The sequence below is a fragment of the Malaclemys terrapin genome, chromosome 7, assembly GCF_027887155.1.
Source record: "Malaclemys terrapin pileata isolate rMalTer1 chromosome 7, rMalTer1.hap1, whole genome shotgun sequence".
In the NCBI taxonomy this organism is placed as follows: Eukaryota; Metazoa; Chordata; order Testudines; family Emydidae; genus Malaclemys; species Malaclemys terrapin.
In genome coordinates, this window is record NC_071511.1 from 37,731,156 (window position 1) to 37,746,450 (window position 15,295).

Consider the following 15,295-nt stretch of genomic DNA (forward strand, 5'->3'; position numbering starts at 1 on the left):
TTGATGTGCCCTGAAGTTTGTCAGACATTTATTTGCAAAAACTTTGTAGTAAGGGCGAGTCAGCTGTCTTGCTGAATACAACATTAAATATTATGGAATACATGATGCAGCTCTTCTCTGTTTTACATTTTCTTAATCAGCATTTCTAATCTGATTTTATATTTTAAATGTACTCTTAAATGTACTCATTCCAGATTACTACATATTTAACTCACTGAAACAGACATTATTTTAAATTAATCAGTCACAGAGGTTTAGTGTGTTCATAACAATGTTCATTGCTTTTAGAAAAAGGGAACACTAATTTACTGTGTGTGATCTCCATAACAATACACATGTTTATGAAATTTCACCAACTTTAAAATATATGTTTCCAAAGATTTTAGGCATAGCAAAGGATTTTATATCTTACTAAGGTACTGATTTTGCTTAAAACTAGTTCATCAGATAGTCAGAAGTAAAGAAAGGGCAACTCTTTGTCCAGCTATCTGGAAGCAAAGGGCTGTTGCTTCCTTGGGGGGGGTGGGGTGAAGGGAGAAATGGATGGACAGAAAGGACAGGAAGACTTTGGAAGTACGTTTTTTTACTATAGTAACTAAAATTGGTATTTTAGATAACGGTGGTCTTTTGAAGAATCTATTTTAAAAAACATATGTCTGAAGATCCAAGCATTTAAGGCTAAAGATGATTGTGCATCTAAAAATCTATGCAAGGATTTTTTAGAGATGTGATTTTATAATCTTCACCAATGAAATATTTTTAAAGCAAATTTTAAACTAAGGTCCTGTAGACTGACATGTTCTGAGTAAATATTTACAGTCATGCACAACTGTTTTTGTCAGTACATTCAGAAACTGACAGTAGATACCTGGGGGTTGGCAAATGTCTGTTAAATGTCTTCGTTACCCCTTGAATGGCTCTTTAACAGCTTCAGTGTTTTGCTAATAGGTCTGGCAGGCTGGAGACCTTTTCTCTTTTAACTACTAGATCCCCTTCCCAGGAAGACTCAGAGCCTGCAGGAAGGGTCAGAACAGGGATAGGAAAACCAGTAGGGTGGACACTAAGACCCAGTGGTGCCCCAAATTTTCAGGTGCCCTACCCAGCTGCCTATGCCTAAGGACAGCCCTGGGTGCCCCCAATCACTTGCCGCCCTAGGCCACTGCCTAGTTTGTCTAGTGGTTGCACCGGCCCTGCTGCCGGTACAGGCCTGTACACAGCCAATGTTAAAGCGCTGCTGGGGCAGTGTTTTAAGGACACTCCTGGGAGGGCTGCTGAGAGGAGGGGACAAAAGGGGCAGCTACTCTGGGGCCTGGTGATTTAAAAGGGCCCAGGGCTCCCGTGGCAGTAGCTGGAGCCACAGGCAGCGCGGTAGGGTTAGCTGGGGGAGGCTGACCCCCAGTTCCGCCCCTGTCTGGGTAAGAGTTTTGTTACTTTCACCCCTGGCTGCTAGGTATGCTTGCCAAGGTGGGCAATCAGGAAATGGTATTTCAAAAACACAGGGGAGGTTGTAAAGGCAGAAGGGTGGTTTCTGGTTGGTGAGCCTTGACCTGTGGAGTTTAAAATCGTGACTAGCACAGTCAGTGTAACAGGGAATGGGGCAGTGGGGGAGAGCTGCTGGAAGACTGGGAGGGTCAACACAGGTCCTGCAGTGGCTACACATGCCCTGTGTCCTCCTCAGTAGGTCGATGATGCCTCTACAATGTTGAGAAGGTGGTTTTCCTGCATGTTGTTGCTACACGGGCTGGAGATAAATTTGAGCAGACACATCCACAAATAGGTCACCGCAAGGGAACGTGCAGCGCCCAAACTCGCTAGGAGAACCTGGTCTCTCACGCTGACAGAAGCAGCACCAGCTACATCCAAAACTGCAACTGCTGGGCCGGGTGTGGGGGTGACACCCCACTGCCAGGCTACTTCCCCCACGGCCCTGCCCCGGGGGAAGAGCAGCGAGCTCAGCAGAGCTCCGGCAGGCAAGCCGAGCTCGCCTCTCCTCCCTGCAAGTAGCGGGGGCCCCTGCTCCCCGGAGGAGGCTAAGGCGGAGGGAGCAGAAAGAAGCGAGTCAGAGCAGCCTGCTGTGAGTAAAGCGATCCGGACCCTGCTGCAGCTGTCCCGGAGAAGGGCGAGCCCCAGCCCCCAGGAGGCGCAGTGGTGGTGGGGCAAGGCGCATAGTCGCGCTGATCCTCACAGAAGAGGGGCGGGTAGGGGCTGTTGTCAGACCAGCCTCCCCCCCCCCCGCACTATCCACGTAGAGCCGGGGTCTTCCACCCTCCCCGGCTCTCAAATGGCGGCTTGGGTCGCACGGGGGGCGGGGCAGAAGGTGGGTCTCATCGGCGGCTCGGCGGTCTGGGCTGGCGGCGGGGGGAGGAGGAGCCGAGCGCCGGCCCGATCGATGGGCTCGCGAGAAATGTCTCGCGGAGGGTGAGGCCGCCATTTTAGATGGGGAACGGAACGAACGGCGCCTAGTGAGGAGCGAGTCCGGGGGGGCCGCGGAGCTTGCGTGGAGGAGGTACGGGCAGTGCGGCGGCCAAGGTCCCTGAGGGGGGCAGAGTAACGGGGGTCCCCCTCCCTCGGCCGCGGTCCCCTTCCCCGCTCCCTTCCCTGGAGCGGACTCAGCGGTTCCCTGCCCCGTCGCTGAACCCCGGGGACGCTGACCCGCCCGGGGAGGAGACGTCGCCGCCCCGCTGGAGAGCGGGTGCCAGCGAGGTGACCCTCTCTTCCCCCGACATAGGCGGAGGGCCCTGGGCTGCCCCTGCGCCAGGAGTGGTGAAGAGACGGGACCGGACGGGGGCAGCCTGGTGTCCCTTCAGGGGGAGGGGACCCCGCTGGAGCCGTTGGTAGCTGGGTCCCTGCCCGGCTTGAGCCCCGAGCAGGGCGCTGCAGGCGCAGAGCAGGCTGTGCAGCGGCCTGGACCCAGCACCGCAGAAGGTGCCAGGGAGGGGGGAGGGGGCTCCTCCGTCCGTAGGCGCTGCGGGTCGGGGAGGGGGTGGCCAGTCTCGGCTGGCCTCTTTCGTCTGGCGGTGTCAATGGGAGCCCCCCAGCGGTGACTGGGAATAGAGAGAGTATTTCCTCCTGCAGGGAGAGACGCTGGAGAGCGGGGCTGTAGCAAGGGGCTTGTCGGGGGTGACATTAGCCAAGTGGCTGAGTAGTGTGGGGCGTGCCATGTAGCTGAGGAGTTTGTACAGCCCTTCCTATTTTAGTTTGTTCCTCCTCCTCCATGATGTGTGTTTTTTTTTTTTTCTTTAAATTTCTCCTGCACTGTTTACTAGGTCTGGCAGGACAGGTGAACAATGGGCACCTGAAATGCTGCCTTGATAAAGTATGGTATGCTGTTCTGTATTTATCTGTACTAAAACGATCTACTTGGAGCTATACTAGTACTGCATAGAACTGGGGACTATTGTGTCAAGTATCTAGTGATGTACATCAGTAGCCCACTAAATCTTACAGTCACCTTGATCTGCTGCATTGAGAATAGAAAGTGTATGGATCTCTTATATGGTTAAATGAATCCATTTTTTAAACACAGTGCAAACCATTGTTTGGACATTGGTATTTCAGTTTTGATGCTACATACTTTGGTTTAGCTTAAACCAGTTCTCAGTTGACTTAAGCTCAAATTAAATACACCTTTTATAAACTGCAACAAGTGTGTCTTTGCAGGGATTTTTTTTTTTTAGTGATTTAACCAAATGTGTTTTAAAATTATGACCTTTGTTAAACTGGGGCAACTTTGTCATGTAGACAAGGCCTTTCTCTGGAGCGGTACCTTATGATTATGCTGTTACGTAGAGCCCATTTAACTAAGGTTCTGGTAGGTATACAAATGATCTTCCTCTAAATAGCATCCTCTTGTATAGTTGTCATGTCTTTTGGCACTAGGGTGACCAGACAGCAAGTGTGAAAAATTGGGACAGGGGGTGGGGGGTAATGGGCTTCTATATAAGAAAAAGCCTCAAATATCGGGACTGTTCCTATAAAATTGGGACATCTGGTCACCCTATTTGGCACAGATTCTGAAATTTACGTGTCTGATGTTGCCTTCTACCCTAATAGCCTTGGAATGGCATCCGTAAATGAAAGGAGTTTGTAAGAGGCTCTGGGGCCTCAGAACCAATTGAAGTGGGATTGTCAAGCTGGGGATGTGTTCCAGGCTTGTAAGAGGCAGTTGGAGATTCTTATGCATGTAAAGAAGAGAAGGAAACTGAGTGGGCCCTTGCACATTTTACTTGCCTGGGACTCTACAGAAATGAGGCCAGCTGTGGTGGATGGAAAATACTTGAAAAGAGGATTAAAAATGATCATCTGTCTTGAAAAGCTTGTAAATAGTTAATATATAGATAGTGGCCTGCAAACATTGACTAATGAATGGGTCTGTTTGTTGTGTAAAGATGAAGTATACTTGTGGCGAGTTTACATAGGGACATTCAGGAAAATTAATCCAAATTAGCTAAAATTGTGAATTTAAAGCAGATTAGTTAAAACCCTGTGTGGATGCTCTCATTCAGAATTAATGTGGTCTTAATTTGATTTAGTTTTAGTAGTTAATGTCTCTCTGTAGACAAACTCTTAGATGACTCTTGGTCACTAAATTGTGTTGACATACATAAGATCTTTAACCTGTTTCATGAGTGTAATTTCTTTAATAGTACAAACCTGGCAAAATTGTGGTGGTAACATAGATCTACAAAGATTGCCTGTAATGGATTATTAAATTTGAAGCACACTCATCATGCAGTTTATGTACATACTTAATATCTCCAAGACTAGATATTTGATTTTACAACAGCAGTGAATTACCTTACTTTCATGTTTGCCCTACTTCAGTATCAGGGAGAAATGTGCTACTGTTTCTGGTCCAGTCATATCAGCTTGATACATACTGTTTGTAATGACAGGATCAAGGTGAGGTACTTATGGACATGGGATAAAAAAATTCTCTTATATTTTGTGGCATGTGTTTGTTGTAAGAAAACTCTTCTAAAGCAGAAATATGAGATGTGTTGAATACATATATAGGACAGGTTCTCTCAGAAGACTGGCTAGAATCCTGAGCTGATCATTCACGTCACTGATCAAATATAACAACACAGTTCTGTGAGGCAAAAATGCTACCTTTTCGGTCTTTATAAAATTAACTAGACTTTTTAGGAATGGGTATGAATTAGCTGCTTTTGCAGGTTTGAGATAACTTGCAGTTGGTATGGTATGTCTTGCATAGTTGAATATGTGAATAATCTCGGTATGCATTCAGTTATATATTTGCTCTAATACTGCTAAAAGAAAAGGCGGAATTTAGACAGACAAAATTTTGTGAACAGTTAATTCTCAGTGGATTACTGGCCCTTGTTACTTGCACAGTATTTTTTTGTAAATAACTATTTTACTTTGTAAAGCATCGGTTGCGTGTTTACTTATTTAGTCACTTGAATATTGTGTTTATACTATAAATGTAATCTGTTTCATGCAAAGGTGATTTTGTTGGAATTCTGGATCCTAACATTTTATAGTTAAATGGAACATGCCTTGTTTTGTGTATTAAAACCCCACTGTGGTTACATTAGAGTCCAATAAATGAAATACTGTGAGACCAGGTCTATGCTACAAACTTGCATCGATATAACTACGTCACCTGGGTATGAAAAATCCACACCCCTGAGTGACGAGATTATATTGACACCCCTCCCCCCAGTGTAGACAGCACTATATCCACAGAGACGCTTCGACATAGCTACTGCCTCTCACAAAGGTGGATTAATTATGCCTCCTGGAGAAGCTCTCCCATCGGCTTAGTAGTGTCTTCATTAAAGTTGCTGTTGCTTTTTAAGTGTACACCTGCCCTCTGAGAATTTTTGATTGGATATAGCCATGATTTCTCAGTAGAGTTCAAAGCTAAGAAATGTAACAACCATGGGTACGTGGATTTTAATCGGTGGACATTTGATTTCATGGGATATAGTCAATGTTGTTGGACTCCAAGTGTTTTCTGGAGTTTTTGCCTTATTTGTGGTAGCGTTTCAAAACTAGGATTGCAATACAAAAATTGTCTAGACTCTCTCTCATGAGCAATACAAAAACATATCCAGCTCACTTTGTTTGCAGTTGCAGGTGTGTCTAAGTTTTGCCATTCTTCTCTAGTGCCTGCTCCAAAAACAGATATCCTGCCTACTGAAATAAATGGAGCAGAGCATATATTCAAGCTAGTCAAAGCTGATTTGTTTTAACTTTAGACAAAACAGCTTAGGCAATGGGCCTTTCATGTAATGTACTAATATATATGGCAATACTGATTTGTTTCCTTTCCACTCTCGGGGAAATAAGATTTAGGTTTGTATCTGGAGACCAGTCTATATTTAGCCTGATCTTTCTGTTCTGCAATTTTATTCCATTTTACACTTCTGTTGAATCATTTTACTGGCTATCCTACGTGAGGCCTGCTATCTGCATATTTCAGTTATGTACTTCAGTGCTACCAAGCTTCTCCTCTTTTTATTGTTGTATTAGATTGTTCCAATTCAGATTCCAAATCGGGTGTTGCATTGCATCTTTGTTATTGGTTTGACCCAAAATGTTTCTGTTCTTTTGTAAATTACTCACAAAAGGGGGTGGATTTGTTTTGCATTCCAGTTGATATACATAGTATCACTTAAGAACAGTTGGGACATCTTATACCTATATTTTTAGATCACAAATTGAAGGAGGTTGCTTCACTGACTTGTAGATGGGTGTGGTGAAGGGTTAACCTTATTAATTAAAGCTGGCTCAGAATTTTAGACTTTTAATATAATGGGGGCTCAGAATTGCTTTTCTTAATGCTCTTTACTGGAGAGCAAGCTAGAATTTTGAAAATCATTGTTTAGGGAATGTTGAGGAAATTGCCCAATGGAGATGCAAAGCTGGAGACTTAGCAAGAAAGAGAGACACAGGCATTGCCCTGCTTCAAGGAGTGAGGAGGTCCCCTCTTCTCTCGTCCTACCTCCTGGATGACTTGGGGAGAATGGGAACTTCATTCTGTGTTGCACTCCTACTGTCCAAACCTTTTCTCTCTCCTCAGAGAGGAAGGGTATTGTGGCTTTTATTTTCTGATCACTGGTCCTTGCTCTGTCTAAATCTTATTGGTAAACCAGACAGTGGCTTGCTGAGGTGGTGGAAGGACTGTTTGTATTAATTGCTTGTAAAGCATGCCAGATAATTACTAACTTGTGGTAGGTATGAAAGGAGGAAACCAACAGAGTCCAGGAGGAAGGCAATGCTCTGAGAGGCCAGCTACATGGGAATGAGAGGATACTAAGATTTCTACTAAGCTGCTGTCTCTAGGCTCTGGTATTGGGGTCTCCTTCATATCAACATTTGGTAGTACATACCTTAAGGACCTTTTGCCTTCCTCCCTGTAGTTTCTGGAAGGGAGATGGCGCTTACTCCCCCTCCCCCCCCCATGGCCTCTTGGCTGCTACAAGGGAAGTAGATATCCAGTGCTGCTGTACTGTTCCATCAGCCCAGGCTCCTCACTCCTGCAAGGGAAGCAAGAAGAGGTTTTAATTAGTAATGTTTTGGTCCATGTCTCCTGTGAATACCTCTTGTGTCTGCTGCTACTGCTGTCCAGAGTTTCCCAAGCAACAGTAGTAGCTCAGATGACATGATTCTTAAGTTTCATTGGTGCCCATAGGATTCTGAATAGCAACAGTGACACAAGTCTTAACTTCATTGTGGTCTTACTTGACAAATTGGTGAGCAACAGTCGAGGCACACTTGTTGCCTGTAGGCTTAAGAAGGCAAAACTGCCTGGTTCTGATTCAGTTTGTGTTTGAAAGGTTATCTTTGCAACTGAAGGTTTTAGAAACTTTGTAAAAATGAAAGCTTAGATTGTGCAGAAATTGATATAGGGCCTCCTGCTCGTCAGAACAAACTTCCCACTCACTGTGGACATCTGGATTTTTTTAGTTGGCTGTGTACATTTGTTTACCAGTCTGGCCTGCCAGTGCAAGTGTGTGTCATGAAATAGAGAATTAAAGATCTGAGGAGTTAAAAAAAAAAAAAAAAAAACTGTACAGATTTTGTTTAGCCTAGCAAAATCAGATCTTTCTTACACGAAGAAATTATATGTACTTGAAAATAAATTTTAATATCAATTGGCATATTAGAGGTTTGGCATTTGCAATTTTATTTAATAAAATAGCTGTTTTAAAGTTTTGAGTCTTTCTAGTCTCCTCAAATATTTTTTGTATTATTTAAATGGGAGGATGATAGCTCAGTGGTTTGAGCATTAGCCTGCTAATCCTGAAACCCAGGGTTGTGAGTTCAATCCTTGAGTGGAGCCACTTAAGAATGTGGGGCAAAATCAGTACTTGGTCCTGCTAGTGAAGGTAGGGTGCTGGACTCAATGACCTTTCAGGGTCCCTTCCAGTTCTGAGATAGGTGTCTGTCTGTCTCTCTCTCTCTCTCTCTCTCTCTCTGGGTTTCTCTCTGTCCTCCCCTGGTTGTTTTTTAGTTGTAATCTTCCCCATCAACTCACTAATTGTTTGTGAAAGTTGCTGGTCTGTTTGAAATCAGTAGAAGTCTGGAAAAGTCCTTGATTTATGTAGAAAATAGTATCATGTACAGAAGCTTTATTAACTCAAATGCCTTGCCCCAATCTGGATTATCTCTAGGGTTGAGAACATAGTTCAATCTCCATGGCCAAACTAGGTATTTGTAAATTTAAAGTTCCATATCCAATTATTAATCTGCCTATTTTTCTAAATTCTTATGTCCTTTATTCTGCTAATCTTTTCCTGCCCCTTTTTGAATCTCTCTTTTTTTAATTTAGGGCATTTCTGTAATGCACCACTTTCTTATTTTAGTCTTCTTACCTCAAAGATCTTGGATTATGGATATTTCATTTGCTGAAGAACTGGACGTGGTTCTCTCTGCAGTGTTTAGAATGGTCCTTTCAGTCTGCTTGAGGGGATTGCTAGAGAAAAACATAAGATACACTTCATTTCTTACCTCCTTCCATTCTCTGTTCTGTTCTTCTCCTGGGTTGAGTTTCTTCATAATGCAGCCACTTACTGCCCATTGGAGTGAGGTACCACAATCTTTGTTCTCTTGTAAAATTCTTCTCCTTTTCCCCGCTGCCTAGTTTGTAGAGCACTATGGCAGCATAAGGAGAAACTTGCCTGTGCTATTTGTGTGCGCCACTTCCTTTGTGGCTGAAGTACAGAGAAAACGGATGAGGAATGAGTAGTCCTCTTCAGCTCACCATAGCTGAATAAATGTTATGTTCAGGAGCACAGGTGGTCTAGTTTCACAGGGTAATGTAACAAATGCAGGGAAGATTGGTGTGGAGTGGAAGGAGACTGTATATTCACTATGTTGCATTTAAACTGGCCACCAATTGAAAAATGTTTTTGATGTATTAATGATAAGAATTTGATTTTTTTAAAAAAATCTGTTGGTCACTCTTTTACTGAAAAATTGACCTCATTTGTAACAGAGGATGTGGGCCTGATGTTAGGTTGAAAACCAGTTTCTAGCCACAATTCTAAAACCATAAAATTAACTTCAAAGTTATAAAATATTTACTATAAGACAACTTTGAAATTGACCTTTCAATGGATTCTGATGGAAGCTGAGTTTTCTCAGTTCTAATCTACTTTTAACCTTATGAAGATAGCAGTTTTCTTTTTAAGTTCATCATCCTATTTTATATAGTTAAATTACTAGCTCTTAATTGTGATTTTAGTGGTTAGAATATCTTTTGGTACATTGCAATGTTCTTTTAAACCAAGTCTGTAAAGTTAGACAGAGGATGACAAATGTGCCAAAACCTCTTCTCCCCCCTCGTCCCTCCCTTCCCTCAGAAAAGCTTAAAGTGTAACCTCTTTAGAGCAGAGAATCTTTCTGTATGATTGGACAGGCTTGGTTCATTGTGCATGCTATTGGAATACAAATAATAAATATTAAAAAAAGAACAGTGTTAGTCATCAGTCTTAATAAGAGTTAAATGTTTTTGCATTGTTTGTTTATCCAAGAAAGATGAAAAGAAGCTTTAATAGTGGCTGAGGCACTACACTCAACTTGATGGCATTTGTTTGTCATGTGATATATTTGGAACATTGCTACATCCCGTGAATTCCAGAATTTCAGAGAACGGTTTACATATTGGGGCAGAACCTTACTGATGAAAATCGGAAAACCAGAAGGAGGAAATGGGAGACCTAGCAGCTTCAACCACTCTTGTCTATAGATCAACTATTAACGCTTTCCACCATAACAATACCTCACCCCATCATTTCTCAGTCCTGCCCATGGTCCCAACAGGGTTTAAAATGTTAACACCCTGAATGACTTACTTCCCAGGCAGAAAGAAAAGAAATAATGGTGGGAGAGAGAATAGAGAATGGGGGTGAGCACAGAGCCCTTGATGTAAAGCAGTGGTGGGGATTGCAGGGTGTCCCTGAAATAGAAAAGAAGGGAATGGAGGAATACAAGGGACTCCTGTGTGTGTAGAATGAGCTTGTCCTACAGAAGCAGAGCATTTTGATCCTCTTGTTTTATGGTTTGTTAATCTCAAATGACAAAATATAAGGTTCTAGACTCATATAATTTTATGAAACAATAGGGATGTCAGTGTAGAACTCGCAGATAACCAATAATGGTTTGCTGGAAAAAAGTATACAGGGCACAGTAATGTAGTAGATTTAAATTTAACTGAAGGCGAGTTACTTTCCTGTCTTACTTTTCTAGTCTCAAGCTTTAAGTTTACTGTGTTTAGTGTGTAGCACATGCATAGGCAGTTAAGTTATGAAGAGAGAGCCAGCTTATGTTGCAATCTAAGCAGTGGCCATATAGTGGAAAGATTCCCCTTTGGCATGTTCACTAGTGCTATTTTTACCTATTCCAGTAAGATCTGCCCTTATGATTTTAAATTACAGGACAGTAACTGGAATTACTTTGTTTTGCCAATTTATAGTATATGCTGAAGAAACTTTGAGAGATTAACCAGATGCTGCCAACCTAAAATCACATATGTCAGAACATAGTTTGTATTGTCACAAATAAAATGACCACTACAGCTGAAAGAAATACTTTTCTCCATTTCTTTTGTTTGTGTACTTTGCATTTGACAGAAGCTGGTCAATAGTCAGTTTTAGAGATTCCCTTGTATGTTGAGTATTTCCTGTGTTTTAGTTTTTTCCCAGAGCATCTAGGGAGAAACATTTTTAAAAGGAGGCAATATGATTGTAAAACAACAACAATTGGCCTCGTGACACAGGAATGGGCATAGTGTCTGAAACTGTTAACCTGAAATTTAAATCAGTTTAAAAAAATGTTTATATTCTGCAAAATCTGTAGCCTAAGATTCTTCATTCTCTAGGGTAAACGTTCCACACTGTGAGTAGATTTTTCAAGTCCTGCCAGAGATGAAACACTTCAACTAGAAGACTGATAATAGTGAAAACTGGAGCATATAATGAAAATGCTACTTCTGTTATGATTGTAGTGTTGCAAAAGTAGTAGGCTAATAGAAAATACCACATGTATACAAGTTATTGCCATGTAACCATAACTTTGATTTTTCTAACTTTCATGATTATGTAATCTTAACTACAACACTGCACTGCTGTGGTTTTTGAATTTATTAAATATAATATGCCTTTATTTTGAATAGAAGTGCTTCTTTCTAATAGTGTTGGTGGGTATTGTGATTTAAAACTTTGCTGATTGCAAACTGTTGGGCATGCTATTAGACTTTAGAAATGTATATTTATGGTAAGTAGAATTTTAAAAGTTACAATATCAGGTAAAAAATAAGTTTAAATAAATTTTTTAAAATGCAAAGTGATGAACTTATAGAAGGAAACCAGTACTCGATTTTGCTTTTATAATGAACGTACTGAGTTGATTTTTAAACAAGAACATTACAAGAGGTTTTTATTAAAATGGTCTTTATTTCTCTTTAGTTGGTACAGACAAAATTGTTAAGAACAAAACGTTAATTTTTCTCAGATTAATGTGCAGTGTTGCTATAATTTACAAAGTTGTTGATGTGATTAAACAAATGGCTTGTGTCTGTATGCATCTGTTGGTTCCCATTGCAAACCAAGAACAGGCTGGCTTTTTTGGTCTCCATTTATGTTTTCATTGTAAAACATGCATACAGCCAGCCTCCTGAAATGCTTGTCTTTGTAGCAAAGTGTGTGCGATATGAAATTGGAAAAATGTACATGTCAAAACTGGCAGGTAGATAGGTCAGTTCAGTTTTAACCTGCTTTCAAAATAAGCAGACTCTCTGACTTGGAAAACAATAAATAATTCTTCTAATTCTGTGTGTCGTCTGGAGTTTGCTTCAGACTAGTCTCGTGCAGCTTTCAGCTGTTCAGGTGATAGATGAGAGCTCATCTCTGGCTAGAAACATCGTGAGATTACAAAGTCCTATCTTTGGCATTTTGTTTCTCTTCTATTTCCTGGTCTTCCATGGGATTTTACCCTCTAACTCAGGGCTTGTCTACCCTGGCAATTTACAGGGCTGCAACTTTCTCTCTCTCAGGGGTGTGAAAAAACACCCTCCTGAGTGCAGCAAGTTTCAGTGCTGTAAAGTGCCAGTATAGACAGTGCCCCAATGCTGCAAGCTGTGCTCCCAGCACTGGGAGCCACGCATCTCGTGGAGGTGGCTTTTTTTTTTTTTTTAGAGCGCTGGGAGATCTTTCCCAGCGCTCTGCCGCACCCACACGAACCACGTTAAAGCGCTGCCACTGTAGACTAGCCCTCAGTCAGCGTTGGATTATTTTAGGAAGTGTATGCTAGTCTAGGATGGGGATTCTGGGGCCAAAAGTTATTTTCACTCCTTTTAGTTTTCCAGCAGCAGTAATGAGAACTTACAGCTTTTCTGATTGATGCTTGCCGCTGGTCCACACTAACCCCCCACTTCGAACTAAGATACACAACTTCAGCTATGTTATTCATGTAGCTGAAGTCGAACTATCTTAGTTCGAACTTACCGCGGGTCCACACGCGGCAGGCAGGCTCCCCCGTTGACTCCACGTACTCCTCTCGCGGAGCAGGAGTACTGGTGTTGACGGCGAGCACTTCCGGGATCGATTTATTGCGTCTAGACTAGATAAGACATCTCTATACACGTACCCTTGGTTTACAGTTCTTCCTTTGCCCAATCTGAGCCTCAAGTCTTAATTATTAAGACCTGTCTAGGTTTCCTAGAAATTTTTTCTCCTCAAGTGCAGGTTTAAGTATTATAACTACTTTTATGCCCCTCAAAGTTCTAATTTGGTACTGCATTTTCTTGAACCAGTGCTTGGCAACAACAGCCCCAGTTCAGCAAGGTGCTTAATTGTAGGAACTTTAAAAAGGAGTAATCCTATTGCTGATCAGCAAAGCATTTAGCAAGTGCTTGACTTGACTTCAGTGAGATTTAATCATGATACTTTGAGTAAAATGAGATTAATTAAGGGCTTAAGCATCATGCTGAATTGGGGACAGTATTACAATTCATTGGTCTCCATATATCACACAATCTAGCCTTATAAATTCACTGTCTTTTCACTGAAATGTTGCCTAAAACGACTGACAACTCCTTCCCCAAGGCTTAGAAAGTCCTGAAAACTTGCCGTGATAGTGTAGGAGGAAATAAAATTAACTCCTATATTTAGGTAATACTTGTAATATCCAAGTAATGGTTTCAGTGTGGTGTATTATACAGCTGTCAGTTTTGTTTTTGAATAGCTCTGATTTTTGTTTATATTCACCAGGTGTTGTACCTCAGGGTTTCATTCCATAGGACTCCAGTCACTTTACCAAAGATTAAAAGTATAGATTCTTTTTCCATTCTGTATGAGTCCTGGGTCACTTTCCTGTAGGAAGGGCATCTCTTCAGTGTCATTTGCTATGCATGCACTCTTTGGCTACTGAATAAAATGTGGCTCGTGGCTTTTCAGAAGTACCTGACATCTGATATGATAGATATAGTTGTGCAGATTTGTGCTTTGTAAGAAATACAGTTTGGGTGAAGTGCAATGTAACCATAGTTTTTAATCAATCTTGTACAATATTTTGCTTTGTGCACGATAGTGCAGAAGGTAAGTTTTGTCTCTTTTATTTACATGTTCTCTTTCTCCTGATAGCATCTATCTTTCTGCACAAGTATAGGTCTGTCACAAATAATGGTAAGCCTCATTAACTCATAATTTGGTTTTCCAGACTTGCCATAAATCCTAGTTGCAGCAGCATTTTGTAAGTGGACATTGCTCTTCCTGTGAACCAAGAAGTCTATTATGAGGAAGACCTCTTTTGGTCTTCCTCATAATGGGTTAGGTTCATGGAATTTGGAGCCATTGTATAAGCATCCCTATAAAAGAAATCTTTATACACCTCTACCTTGATATAATGCTGTCCTTACCACGTTATAGGTGAAACCGCATTATATCGAACTCTTTGATCCACTGGAGTGCGCAGCCCCCCACCCCCCCTGCGAGCACTGCTTTACTGTGTTATATCCGAATTCGTGTTATATCGGGTCGCCTTATATCGAGGTAGAGGTGTAGTTCAGGGAAATGTGTGCATAAGATCGTGTGGGGCATCTGGCTTACCATACCAAATAGAGGTGGAATTCTTTGGCAACACCCTCTAGAACATACTTTCTGGACACTTGTGAGGGTATATTAACAAATGATTGACAGAATAGCAAACAACTTTTTCACATATAGGATCTGGAACTTGTTTACCATTTTATGTAGGCTGCTTTGTTCACCTGTCTGGTATGGTAAACTGTAAAATAAGAATAATAAAAGTAGTTATAGAGCTGTCCAAACAGTTTGGAGCTAATAAAACTCTAGAGTATTATCATGTATTAGGTTTGGCTCAGGTTTTAGAAACATATCTTGACCCATGCCCAGATATATTTTAAAAGCAATTAATGTAGAAGAATGTGAAAACTCTCTTGTTCTTTCTACTTTGTTGGTTTAGGAAAATAGTTAATTGTGAGTTAGTTGGTTCATTGCATCCTATTTTGTGTTGATATGTAGACACAAAAATATAATATAGTGTTTACTGATTTGTAAGTCTGATAGTAGTAAGGCTTTTCTTAGGCTGTATTGTATCCTATTTTTTATTTGCTCCCTATTTTTTGTAAGATAATAAAAGATGTGATGCTATATTGTATCTTTGTATTGCTAGCTTGCTCTGTAAACCAACAGTCCCATTTGACTGAGTTGTAGTTTCAAGAACACAAACATCAACTTTGAACAAATAGATTTCTGGCTTTTTTTTTAGTGTGAAAGGGTTATAAAAATTGACTAATCTTCTA

General features: G+C 41.5%; 1 protein-coding gene across 8 annotated transcripts in view; it reads left to right on the plus strand.

The window, feature by feature from the left end:
• Positions 1-1,392: 1,392 nt before the first annotated feature.
• The window catches only part of RAF1 (Raf-1 proto-oncogene, serine/threonine kinase), a 97,120-nt gene continuing 83,217 nt past the window's right edge, over positions 1,393-15,295 (plus strand). For 3 of the 8 annotated variants that reach the window (XM_054035738.1, XM_054035737.1, XM_054035736.1), the window contains exon 1: positions 2,390-2,506. The gene's annotated coding sequence lies outside the window, so the exon portion shown is untranslated. Of the gene's footprint in view, positions 1,416-1,868; positions 2,075-2,389; positions 2,507-15,295 lie in introns of those variants that run through there. The other 5 variants (XM_054035743.1, XM_054035742.1, XM_054035740.1 and 2 more) reach the window with 4 other exon arrangements.